The sequence below is a fragment of the Lactuca sativa genome, chromosome 9 (genome assembly GCF_002870075.4).
Source record: "Lactuca sativa cultivar Salinas chromosome 9, Lsat_Salinas_v11, whole genome shotgun sequence".
Taxonomy (NCBI): domain Eukaryota; kingdom Viridiplantae; phylum Streptophyta; class Magnoliopsida; order Asterales; family Asteraceae; genus Lactuca; species Lactuca sativa.
In genome coordinates this window covers 165899519-165913001 of record NC_056631.2, presented here as the reverse complement: position 1 = coordinate 165913001, position 13483 = coordinate 165899519, and positions in this window count along the sequence as shown.

The following is a 13483-nucleotide window of genomic DNA, read 5'->3' as shown; positions in this document are numbered from 1 at the left end:
GTTGTAATAGTTTTTGGTATCCTCTTGATTTGACATCTCAATTGATCGTTAACTTCTTATTAGGACAAATCTAAGATGGTATCTGAATGAAAAAAAAAACATATTTCCCTATTTGCCTTGATACTCACGCATCTATCAAATGCACACCCACCTCATTCCATTATTCTCATCCCCAATGTTATCCCCCATGTCTGACCAACCACATCATTCCTCAATGACGCCATCTCCGGCCACTCACAACCCCTCCATACACAACCCCATCTCCGACTTTTAGCACCATCATTCCCCATGTAATACCCTTTATTTTTAGTGACGGGTCTAGAAATATCGCGACTGAGAAGTGTAATAAAAGACAAGCCATAACATGGAATGTAGTGTACCACAACGTCGCTATTGGATCAAGCAAAAAAACGATCTGTAAACATATCATTTCGATAAAAGACCCTAAAAACACACACTAATGTGCGATTTCACCTATCTAAGCCTTAGGAGTCTAAATCTTAACGTGGGTCACATATTAAAGCTTCGATCTGGTGGATTAAGGTATGAATTACTACTTTTAACACATTAGTTTCAAGTTTAGGGAAAGATTATGAAGGTTATGATGAAACCAAATGTGAAGGGTACAAAGTTGAATGATGAAATTAAGTTAGTAACTTAGGTTGTATACCTTCATTACAACTTATTCTAATAATTATGAACTTTGTTTTTGAGATGTATGAGTTAAAATGGAAAATTAGTCCCTGAGATTAAGAGCTTATTGGTGAACAATATGACTTAATGGATTAACTCATTAAGTGGTATAATAAGATGTACCTACTGTTCATAACTAACCAAACGGAATCTCTAAGGATTATTGAATATTTGATGTGTAAGGATTCTAGAAAAATTGAGATGGTGACATGATTCCATAAAAGAGAGATGATTTATATAATTTAAGTCATGAATATGACTTGTTCAATGATGTGTATGAATATAGGAAATCAAGATAAAAGGCTAATCAAGGAAGTTCCAAGTTTGGTATTTCAGCCGAATAGTCTATAAACAAGGTGGGTAATTCTTGATCTGTAACATCCTGAAATTCAGGTAAACTTATTTAACCCTTCTCTTTTGTCAATTTGTCAAGTTTAGCCATTAAGTGGACTTTGTGGCAAATGAGTATGTTGGGCGTACTGGGGAGTACGTTGGGCGTACTCATGCGCTTAATTTGGACGCGGACTCACCTGGGTACGCTGGGCGTACCCAGGATTACGCTGGGCGTAGAGGGCCCAGATGCAAACCCTAATATTTGGCTTATGCCCTATATAAAGGATGCTCGGGCTTATTCCTCAGCCACCATATCAGAGAGTGAAACCCTAAGAGAGCCTTCCTTCGTCCTTAAGCTTGTGTGTGAGCGTTTTGAACTAAAAGTGCCTTGGTGTGTTGGTGAAGAAGAAGGAGAGGAGCTTGTAGAGGCTAGGGCTAGAAGTGCAAGTTTGGATATGAGATCTTCAGAGGAAGTATCTTCATCTAGAGGTATAAAGTTCAAAACTTTCCTCTTTATTTTGGTTTGTTGTTGCATGGACCATTTCTAGGGTTAAAAGTCCTAAAGGTGGAGACTTTATGAGTGTAAGGGACTCCATGGACCTAGATTTGTCCCATTCCAGTGATACTTGTGTTATAGATCCATAAAAATCTCAACTTGGTCGTTGTTATGGGGTCATGCTTGAGTTATGAGCTTTTCTAGGGTTGGAAATGGAATGTTACGGGTGTTAGTGACTTGTCCAGCCATGCAAAGGCTTAAAGTCACCAACTTTATGGATTAAGAGGCTTAGAAATGGTCAGATCTAAAAGTTGGATGTGTGTCTTAACTGTTTAAGACCCCAAGAGCTAAGGAGTCTGAAACTAGGACATACGTGGGGCGTAATCCCAGAACGCGCTGCGTAAAGGGGTCGCGTTCCCCATTTCTGTGGGGTCGCCGGGTACGCCCAGCATACAGGTTTGGTATGCGTAGCGTAACCTAGAGAGTTGACTTTTGTTGACTTTTTGGGTTTGGTCAACTTTAAGGTCTTTGAGCTTTGAGAGGGGTAAAATGGTCTTTTACCCTTCTGAGAGTGCTAAGAGAGGGGTCTAGTCTAGCCTTGAGAGTTGTGTTGATCATAGTGCTTATTCCATGTGATTAGGAGGTTACGGACCAGAAGGTCGATACGGGTAGGACCAGAAAGTCTACCGGGATTTGGGACGGAAGTCCCCTGAGACACTCAGACCGGAGGGTCCCATAGAGTTATGGCCTGGAAAGGCGTATGTTTCGTATGTGGTATTTTGGGTAACTCACTAAGCATTTATGCTTACAGTGTTGTGTTATGTGTTCAGGTACCAGTAAGGATCGCGGGAAGGCACCGACATGATCCGCACACACTGAGAGGATTTATGTATTTGAGAGTATTTGAGATTCTGGGATTTGTTTATTATGATGACATTGGATATGGTTGTTGAATATTGTTTTTGGGTGATTGAAAATATGATTTAAAAATGAAAAAATGTTTTGAAATCTTTGACGTTACAAGTTGGGATCAGAGCCTTGGTTTGAGGGATTCGGGCGCAACTTCGGATGTATCTGAACTCAAACTGAGGATTTGAGAAAGTTTTCATAAAATAAACAGGTTTTCTAAGAGAGTAAAGGATTTTGGAAAAACGCAGAATGGAGCAGTGTGTACGATCAGTCAGCGCGCGAATGGTGATTTCCTAAAATACCCTTACATTATGTGTTATGAGATATGTTATGATATGATATGCATGCTGGAGCAAGCTAGGTATTCATATTAGGACTAGAGTGGCCTGATTTGTGATACTTTATCCTAAGAAGATTTCTGCTGCTATTAGATGCTTGAGAGTGAGTAGGTAGCAGTGACGAGCTTATGAAAGGTTTACCGAAGGGTAGCCTATTCTAGCGAGATGTAGAGTACTTGTGAACTGAGATCCATGGAGGAGGACTTTGGGTGAATAGTGATGTGGTGTGGACGGTAGTATAAGGGCCCGTACTACCGAAGACACCGTATCAGTGCGCAGTCCAAGTAAGAATCCTTAGGGTACTAGGGAACAAGTAGGAATGTGTTATCGAGTGCGAGTATGCACGAGCGGGTCTCTGATATTTTATGTTGTATTTCAGAGAGACATCATGGTTGGGACATGCCACACACCTGAGAGTAGTGGTGTTAGCGAGGAGGAGATCCGCAGGATGATTCATGAGGAGGTGGCTGTTGCCATCCGATCCGAGATTCCAGAGATATTTGGGTCTATCAAGACCACATTGATTGAGACTTTCGATGAGCGGTACGCAGCAGTGACTGAGGCTGGGGCTGCTGCAACTGTGGCTGCTGCCAGGCCTCAGGGAGGTGACTCGTTGTTGTTTTGGGAGTTCAGCAACACGAAGCCACCCGAGTTTGATGGGACGCAGGATCCGATCGCTGCGATGAGATGGATTTCTAATATCGAGGGATGCTTCTTCACGTGTTCATGTCCGGAGAATCTGAGGGTATGGTTCGCGCTGAACCAGCTTCTCTAGGGAGCGAAGGACTGGTGGAAGTTCATGACGGCGAACTTCACTCTTACGGAGATTTCTGAGGTGACCTGGGAGAGGTTCACCACCATGTTCAGAGACGAGTATGTTCGCCAGTGGAGAGGGAGCGGTTGGCTCATGAGTTCTTGACCCTCAAGCAAGGTACTGATTCAGTTACTGTTATTACCATGAAGTTTCATGAGAGGGCGATGTTCTGCCCTGAGCAGGTGTCTACCGAGCAGGCACGCATGAGCCGATATTTGAGCATTCTGAGGAGGGATATTCGGGAGTTTGTGTCGAACTCGACTTACCGGACATTTGCTGAGCTTCAGGAAAATACCTGGAAGAGGCAGATTGAGTTGGATACCTAGGCCAGGGAGGAGGCCAAGTCTCAGGGGATGGACCGGCGGCTGGCACAGTCTTAGCTGGCAGCCAAGCGGGCAAAGCCCGCTGATTCGAGATCTGGAGGCCAGAAGGGCCGCACTTTTGGAAAGTGCGGCAAGGGACACGACGGGGTTTGTCGATCGGGTGCTTGCTACAAATGTGGCAAGGAGGGGCATATAGCCAAGGATTACCCCAAGGGATTCATGGTTTTCTTTCATTGCAAACAGACGGGCCATCGAAAGGCCGAGTGTCTGCAGCTGCGGGGGACAACACAGGGAGCATAGCAGGGATCTGCCCCTGCCGCTGTGCGAGCTACTGAGGTTCGGCCAGTGAAGGCCGAGGCACCGAAGGCTCGTGGGAGAGCCTTCCAGTTGACGACGAAGGAGGTCCGTGCAACGCCTGATGTCATGGCTGGTATGTATTCTTTCATTTATTTATGTTGAGTTTGAGGTGTTGTGCTTATATTATGATATGCGTTGGTACTTTGCTTGTGAATTATTTACCTGCTTTTGTGTTATTTGACTTGGGTGCGAGTCGGTCATTTGTTTCCTTGGCATTTAGTCAGCACATCAGTATCCGACGAGAGGCGCTGAGTCGACCTCTGCGCGTTTCTATAGCTGATGAGCGAGCGGTGTATGCTACGGATGTGATTCGAGGATGTATACTCGAGATCTTCGGTGTGGAGTTCCTGATAGATCTGGTCCCGATTACAATGGGGGACGTGTGTGTCATAGTGGGCATGGATTGGTTGAGCCGATTTAGAGCTGTTATAGACTGCGAGCGTCAGTTGGTGGCGATACGAGACCCTAGTGGGGGAGTACTTACGGTGTACGACGAGGGTACCCAATGTCAGTCAGCGTTTTGTTCGGCTCCCAAAGTGAGGCAGAGTTTGCAGCAGGGATGCAGCGTGTTTGTAGCATATGTGATGGACACGCGAGTGGCCGCTGGGAGGCCAAGTTCGATTGATGAGGTTCCGATAGTGTGCGAGTTCCTAGATGTTTTTCCTGAGGAATTGTCGGGTGTGCCTCCCGAGAGGCAGGTAGAGTTCCGTATCGATTTGGTTCCGGGGGCAGTGCCTTATCGCCTTGCGCCGCCAGAGATGCAGGAGTTATCCTTGTAGCTTTAGGAGCTGCTGGGGAAGGGGTTTATTAGACTAAGTAGCTCACCATGGGGAGCGCTGATCCTTTATGTCAAGAAAAAGGATGGTTCACTCCAGATGTGCATTGATTACAGGGAGTTGAACAAGTTGACGGTCAAGAACCGTTATCTATTACCGAGGATCGACGATCTGTTCGATCAGTTGTAGGGGGCGTCTTGGTTCTCCAAGATAGACCTGAGGTCGGGATATCATCAGATGAGAGTTCGGGATGAATATATCCAGAAGACGACGTTCAGAACTCGTTATGGGCATTACGAGTTCATGGTGATGCCTTTTGGGCTCACCAATGCACCGACAGTATTCATGGATCTCATAAACAGGGTGTACAGGCCGATGCTGGTCGGTGATTGTGTTCATTGATGAAATTTTGGTGTATTCGAGATCTAGAGTGCAACACGAGGAGCATCTGAGAGAGATTCTCAGGGTATTGAGGTCGGAGAGGCTTTTCACCAAATTCTCCAAGGGTGATTTTTGGTTACGAGAGGTCTAGTTCTTGGGACACCTTGTTAACCAGGATGGGATATTGGTCAATCCGGACAAGATTGAGGCAGTTATGAGATGGGAGGTGCCGAGATCACCCACCGAGATCAGAAGTTTTCTAGGATTGGCCGTCTATTATCGGAGATTTATCAGGGATTTCTCCAAGATCGTCATGCCTCTCACCAGGTTGACACGGAAGGGTGTTGCTTATTCATGGGGTCCGGAGCAGCAGACCTCGTTTGAGACACTTAGCCAGAGATTGTGTGAAGCCCCGGTGCTAGCCCTCCCGGAAGGGATGGAGGATTTTGTGGTGTATTGTGACGCATCAATATTGGGGTTGGGTGCAGTAATTATGCAGAGGGGGCATGTGATAGCATATGCATCGCGACAGCTGAAGCCTCATGAGACGAGGTATCCCACCCACGATTTGGAGTTGGGGGCAGTGGTGTTCGCCCTCAACATTTGGCATCACTATTTGTATGGGGTTCGGTGTACCATCTACACGGACCACAAGAGTTTGAAGTACTTGATGGTCCAGCCCAATCTGAATATGCGCCAGAGGAAATGGTTGTACGTGGTAAAGGATTACGATTGTTAGATCCTGTACCACCCGGGCAAGGCTAATGTCGTAGCTGATACCCTGAGCCGTAGGGCAGAGAACGCCCCAATTTGAGACATTTGTATGCGGTTGACAGTGATGACTCTGGTATTAGACACCATTCGGGAGGCCCATGCAGAGGCTGTGAGACCGGAGAACCGTAAGAGAGAGCGGGTGATTAGGCAGGTGCCAGTGTTCATTACCGATAGTCGCGGGCTGATGACTCTTCAGGTTCGGATTTGGGTGCCGTATGCAGGCGGGGCACGCACCACTTTGATAGAGGAAGCGCATAGATCAAGATTTTCGATCCATCCCGGGGCAACTAAGATGTTTTTGGATCTAAACAAGGATTATTGGTGGCCATGTATGAAGAGGGATGTAGCATGGTTTGTTGAGAGGTACTTAGCCTGTCGCAGGGTTAAGGCCGAGCACCAGCGACCACATGGCATGTTGTAGCCACTTGAGGTTCCCCAATGCAAGTAGGAACAGATTTCTATGGATTTCATCACCAAGTTGCCGAGGACCGCGAGGGGTGTTGACGCAATTTCGGTGATCGTCGACCGGCTAACGAAGAGCGCTTACTTTCTTGCTATCAGTGAGAGCTCTTCTGTTGAGTGGCTGGAAGAGTTGTATGTGAAGGAGGTGGTATCGCGGCATGGAGTGCCGATCTCGATTATATCAAACCGGGATGTACGTTTCACTTCCAGGTTCTGGAAGAACTTCCACGAGGATTTGGGCACGAGGCTGCATTTCAGTACCGCTTACCACCCACAGACGGACGAACAGAGTGAGCGGATGATTCCGACACTCGAAGACATGCTTTGGGTATCTGTGTTGGACTTCAGAGGGAGTTAGGACACATATCTTCCATTGGCTGAGTTTTCTTATAACAACAGCCATCATTCGAGCATTGCTATGCCTCCCTTCTAGTTGTTGTATGGGAGGAGGTGTCGGACTCCCATATGTTGGGGAGAGGTAGGACAGCGAGTGATGGGCAACACTGAGATAGTGCTTCAGACGATAGAGCAGATACAACAGGTCAGGCAGAGGTTGTTGATAGCTCAGAGTCGCCAGAAGAGTTACGCGGATAGGCGACGATCCGAGCTCGAGTTTCAGGTAGGAGACTTCGTACTCTTAAAGGTATCTCCTTGGAAATGAGTGGTTCGATTCAGGAAGAGGAGCAAGATGGGGCCCCGGTATGTTGGGCCATTCAAGGTGACCACGAGGGTGGGGTAGGGTAGCTTATCGGTTGGAGGTACCCGCGGAATTGAGTCAGATACATGGTACCTTCCACGTGTCTCAGCTGAGGAATTGTACAGCCGACGAGTCGACGGTAGTACCGCTGGAGGATATTCAGGCGGATGCGGGCCTGAATTATGTTGAGAGACCGATCGTAATCTTGGATCATAGGATCAAGGTTTTGAGGAACAAGGAGGTTCCCCTGGTTCAGGTCCGGTGGCAGCATCAGAGGGGGTCCGAGCTGACTTGGGAGCCAGAGTCGGAGATGCGAGAGTAGCATCCAAAGTTGTTTTCGGCATGAGACTTCGAGGGCGAAGTCTGGTTCTAGTGGTGGAGAATTGTAACATCCCAAAATTCAGGTAAAGCTATTTAACCCTTCTCTTTTGTCAAGTTGTCAAATTTAGCCCTTGAGTAAACTTTGTGGTAAATGAGTACGCTGGGCGTACTGGGGAGTACGTTGGGCGTACTCATGCGCTTAACTTGGACGCGGACTCGCATGGGTATGCTGGGCGTAGAGGGCCCAGATGCAAACCCTAATATTTGGCTTGTGCCCTATATAAAGGATGCTAAGGCTTGTTCCTCAGCCACCATATCAGAGAGTGAAACCCTAAGAGAGCCTTCCTTCGTCCTTAAGCTTGTGTGTGAGCGTTTTGAACTAAAAGTGCCTTGGTGTGTTGGTGAAGAAGAAGGAGAGGAGCTTGTAGAGGCTAGGGCTAGAAGTGCAAGTTTGGATATGAGATCTTCAGAGGAAGTAGCTTCATCTAGAGGTATAAAGTTCAAAACTTTCCTCTTTATTTTGGTTTATTGTTGAATGGACCATTTCTAGGGTTAAAAGTCCCAAAGGTGGAGACTTTATGAGTGTAAGGGACTCCATGGACCTAGATTTGTCCCATTCCAGTAATATTTGTGTTATAGATCCATAAAAATCTCAACTTGGTCGTTGTTATGGGGTCATGCTTGAGTTATGAGCTTTTCTAGGGTTGGAAATGGAATGTTATGGGTGTTAGTGACTTGTCCAGCCATGCAAAGGCTTAAAGTCACCAACTTTATGGATAAAGAGGCTTAGAAATGGTCAGATCTAAAATTTGGACGTGTGTCTTAACTATTTAAGACCCCAACAGCTAAGGAGTCTGAAACTAGGATTTACGTGGGGCGTAATCCCAGTACGCGCGGCGTAAGGGGTCGCGTTCCCCGTTTCTGTGAGGTCGCCGGGTTCTCCCAGCGTATAGGTTTGGTACACGCAGCGTAACCTAGAGAGTTGACTTTTGTTGACTTTTAAGGTTTGGTCAACTTTAAGGTCTTTGAGCCTTGAGAGTGGTAAAATGGTCTTTTACCCTTCTGAGAGTGCTAAGAGAGGGGTCTAGTCTAGCCTTGAGAGCTGTGTTGACTACAGTGCTTATTCCATGTGATTAGGCGGAGGCTAGACCGGGAATTTACCGAGTTCGAGGTTACCAAGTCACTCGAGGTGAGTGTTCTCACTATACTGTACCTGGAAGGGTACCTATGTGTGACCGGAAAGTCTTATATGCTATGAGATATATGTGCTATATGCTGATATGTGATATGTATGTGTTATGTATGCTATGTATGATAAGGACCGGAAGGTTAGGATGATACGGACCGGAAGGTCGATACGGGTAGGACTTGAAGGTCTACCAGGATTTGGGACGGAAGTCTCCAGAGACACTTGGACCGGAGGGTCCCACAGAGTTATGACCTGGAAAGGATTATTTGTCGTATTTGGTATTTTGGGGAACTCACTAAGCATTTATGCATACAGTGTTGTGTTATGTGTTTCAGGTACCAGTGAGGATCGCGAGAAGGCGCCGACATGATCCGTAGACACTGAGAGGATTTATGTATTTAAGATCTTTTGAGATTCTGGGATTTATTTATTATGATGACATTGGATACGGTTGTTGAATATTGTTTTTGGGTGATTGAAAATATGATTTAAAAATGAAAAATTGTTTTGAAATTTTTTTTGTTACATGATTAAATTGTGAGTTAAATGCTAATAGTTGATTTCGAATTCATGATTGTTAAAATATTTAGATAAATTATATATATATTATTTATATATGTAACATTGTATATATGTGTGAAAGAGAAATTGGTTGACTACATGAAATGTTCATAATGAATCCATGAGAGGTGATTATATTACATTATACATGAGTTCACTAAGAGAATTATTCTTATTGAGATCATAAAGATACGAATGATGTATTTATGAGATGAAACTAGATCGTGTAATGAGATAGAGTTACTCAATGAGATTGGTGATGGGAATACAAGATTTATATATTATACCCATGAAAGATAATTGGTTTGACTTGCATGAAGATTGGTACTATAATAAAGATGATGTGATAAATTGTGTTGAGTCAAGTATTATGATTTGGTAATTTTTACCCATTAAGATTTCGAGCTTACCATTGTAAAATGTGTTTATGATTACGGGTACAAGTATTACGGATAAAGGGAAGAGCATGACGAAGTAGCCATAGTGTATTCTAATATACAAACTAGTTATGATATGTTTTGTTAAAATGCAAGACTTGACTCGACCCCCATCCTATATAACTTTCTTTTGATATGTATTAAAAGGACTTGTCTAATAGATTAATGTAATGTATGTTCCTTTTGCTAAAAAAATTGGGTGTATAATTTATTTTAGCTAGGTGTTACAAGTTGGTATCAGATTCAAGGTTTACGTTAAATTGGGTTTTAGATGAGTTTTTACCTAAATCTTAAACCAAAATGAGTGAGTTAAGATGGTTACTCCACACCATCTGTATGCTTGTAATGAGTAATACTTAGATGATGATTGGTTATAAATACTATGATGATCATAATTTATATTGAGATATTAAACTAAATTGTTAAAAACATTGTTTAAGATGGTGAATACCTATAACAAAGGTAGATCGCACGGAAGGGGTAGATCTCATGGAGGAAAAGAAAGGTCACAAAGCTCTATACGTGTTACGTCAAAGAGAACATGAAATACCACTCGAAATGAAAGGGTGCAAAAAGTGTTGCAAAAGACACATGGGAGCTTGTGATAGTACTCCTATTCCATTGAAATGCTTCTAGTGTGGTACATTAGAACACACATCCTGAAATTGTTCGGCGAGTAAAACATTGTGTTTTAATTACCAAGAAAGTGGTCACTTTTATGTGAACTGTCTAACGATGAAAGTTGATGTACCGAGGGATGTTGGGCAAAGTGATCAAGGAGAACAAAGGGATTTAAAGAAGAATGAATAAAAGAACGTTGCTATGAGAGGATAGGCTTTCCTGATGACTACCGAGGAAGCTATAGACAAACCCTATGTTATCTCAAATACCTTTACTTTAAACTCACTCCTAGTACGTGTTGTATTTTTATTTGGCTGCAACATTTTCATTTGTGTTGAGTCGATTTGCTTCAAACCTAAATATACTATTAGCCATGTTTTCTTGGATTGTTAGGTTATCACTAACGGTTTGTAGAAAAGTTTCCTTAATTGCAGCATCATTGACAAAACTGACAAGGACAAATCATAAGTTTGTTTGGACATATTATTAACAACATTCATTGCAACAATTAAAAGATACTTTGTGTCAAGCTCTAATATTAGCTTTACCGTAAGGAGAAGATGATTTTGTTTTTTATATTGATGCTTCTCGGGTCGGTGTTGGATGTGTTTTAATGTAGAGAGTTCGGGTAATTGCTTATACATCAAGATAATTAAACCCAACCGAACAGTCATATCTCGTTCTGTTGGATAAGGTGTCTAAGTCCATAACTATTTCGGGTATGTACTTGACCCGACCCGGCATGGTCCATTTGGGTTGCATGGCACCATGCAATTGGATAGACTAAATGAGAGAAATAACACTTGGAGATTATTAATATATTATAAGTTCTAATATATTAATAATATTATTATTTGATTAGTTTGATCAATAATTAATTTAGAATTAATTAAGTGGTCAAAAGAGAACTAATTAAATATATGGGTTGATTATGTAAATCATCCATACCTTGTATAGTGGGCTAAGAGGCTCCATGGATTATCAAGTTGGGTTCTACCCATAGGATGCTCCATGGATGCTCCACGGGAGTTACAAACCCATGGGTCATGGAAATGAAGAGTCATGACACATTAGGGTTTACATGGTGTAACCCTAGATGTGTCAACACTATATAAGAATCATATTCTCCACCAAAATCGGCTACACTAAGAAACTAGAGGGCTTGGCCGATTTTAAGAAGTGTGTATTATCTCAAGAGTCTTTCCAAGAGCATTTGGTGTTGTGTGAAGCATTTGAGGCATCACACTTGGGGTGCTAGGCTCACAAGGTTTCAAGGAACACAAGCAACAACAAGGTAAGTTATTCTATCTATTATTCAAGTTTAAATTGTTCCCCATGTATGCTAGATAGGAATATAGCCTTGGAATTCAACTTTTCATGATAATTAGACAAACATAGATCCAAGGTTATTAGGGTTGCATGTACACTTAGGAAGTGTTAGAATGCTCAAAACCCATCAGTGGTATCAGAGACTAGGCTTGTTTGTTTGTTATTTGTGCTTAAAAGTTGAAGAAAGTCGAAAATCTTGCTGTCTGACTGATGGACTCGGCGAGTCCATGGGGAGGACTCGTCGAGTTCACTTGTATCTTCAACCTACTCGGCGAGTAGGTTTATGCACTCGGCGAGTAGGGTCGACAGAGTGCAGAATTTCGACTTCAGTTGCTGAAAATGGATTAGAAACATTACCCTAAATTGTTTTGGTACTTGAAAACTTGTTTTAGAAGGTGTAATGTCTTTTCTAACTCATTTACAACAACTAGTTATCAAAATTACAAAGATTAAATGTGATTTTGATTCTTGAAGGTGTTCATATTCATATTCTTGTTCTTATGATCCTTAGATGATCATAGGAATTATCTGTAACCTATGTGGTAGATTAATTCATGATCATAATGTGTTTTAATGGAGTCCATAACTTGTCCTCAAGTTATGGAAAACCAAAAGTCTCTTGGATTAAAAACCATTAAAAGAACACAAGAGTTAGGAAAAATGAAAAATCCTCATTTTATTACTCTATTAAACTCATAAGTTACAAGAAATGAAAAGTTTTGAAAGTTTACAAAACTTGCCCTCAAGTTTTGGAACCAGTAAAGTTAAGTTAAAACTTTAGTTCCAATCCCTAGAATTTTAAAAATTAAAATTCAACCCTTATACTTATATTATTATGATTTAATAATTATATATATATATATATATATATATATATATATATATATATATATATATATATATATATATATATATATATATATATATATATGTATAAGAACAAAGTCGTCTTACCGCTAGTACGCCTCATTCACGAAGCCGGTCTATAAGGTGGGTATAAGGTTGTTGCCTATAAAATGGTGACTTAATGGGTGTCCACTCTCACCCACCGCTTGCTTGATCGGTGGAGGGTCGTTAGCCGAACGGGTAAGACAAGGACTTATTAATTCTCATTCAAAGTATGATGAATATTATAAAGTAACTAAATGTTTTATTAAATTCCCAATCTTAGTTACTTTAGGAAAAATGTGAATAAGGTGCTATTCCATGAAATTACACTTTACACTTTGATTAAGTCGTTGGTGGAGCGTGTGTGGTTAACCGGCACACTAACTTGGACTTAACAAGGTAGGTAAAGGGTGACTTAGGGTTTATTATAGTATCGATGGAGCGTGTGTGGTTTACCGGCACATCGATTGAGTGATAAACTTTAAGGGTACCAAGTGATTTGCATGGTTACTTCACACCTCGTTTTGTGATCCTCGGTATCCCAGTCACAAAACTTGGAGGGCACACTCGAGATTGAAACATGCCTTTGAAAAGTTCGTTGAATCTCAAAGAATCTAGGAATTTCTAAGAACCATTCAAAAACCTAATACTAAAATATTGCGGTTTTCGTGGTGGAAATTGGTGAATCGTCATTCACCTACCTTTCAAATATGATATAGCTTAGATTACAGCATACCTCTTCTAAGTTATATTATATTGTGATTGGATCCTAGCCTTAATATTA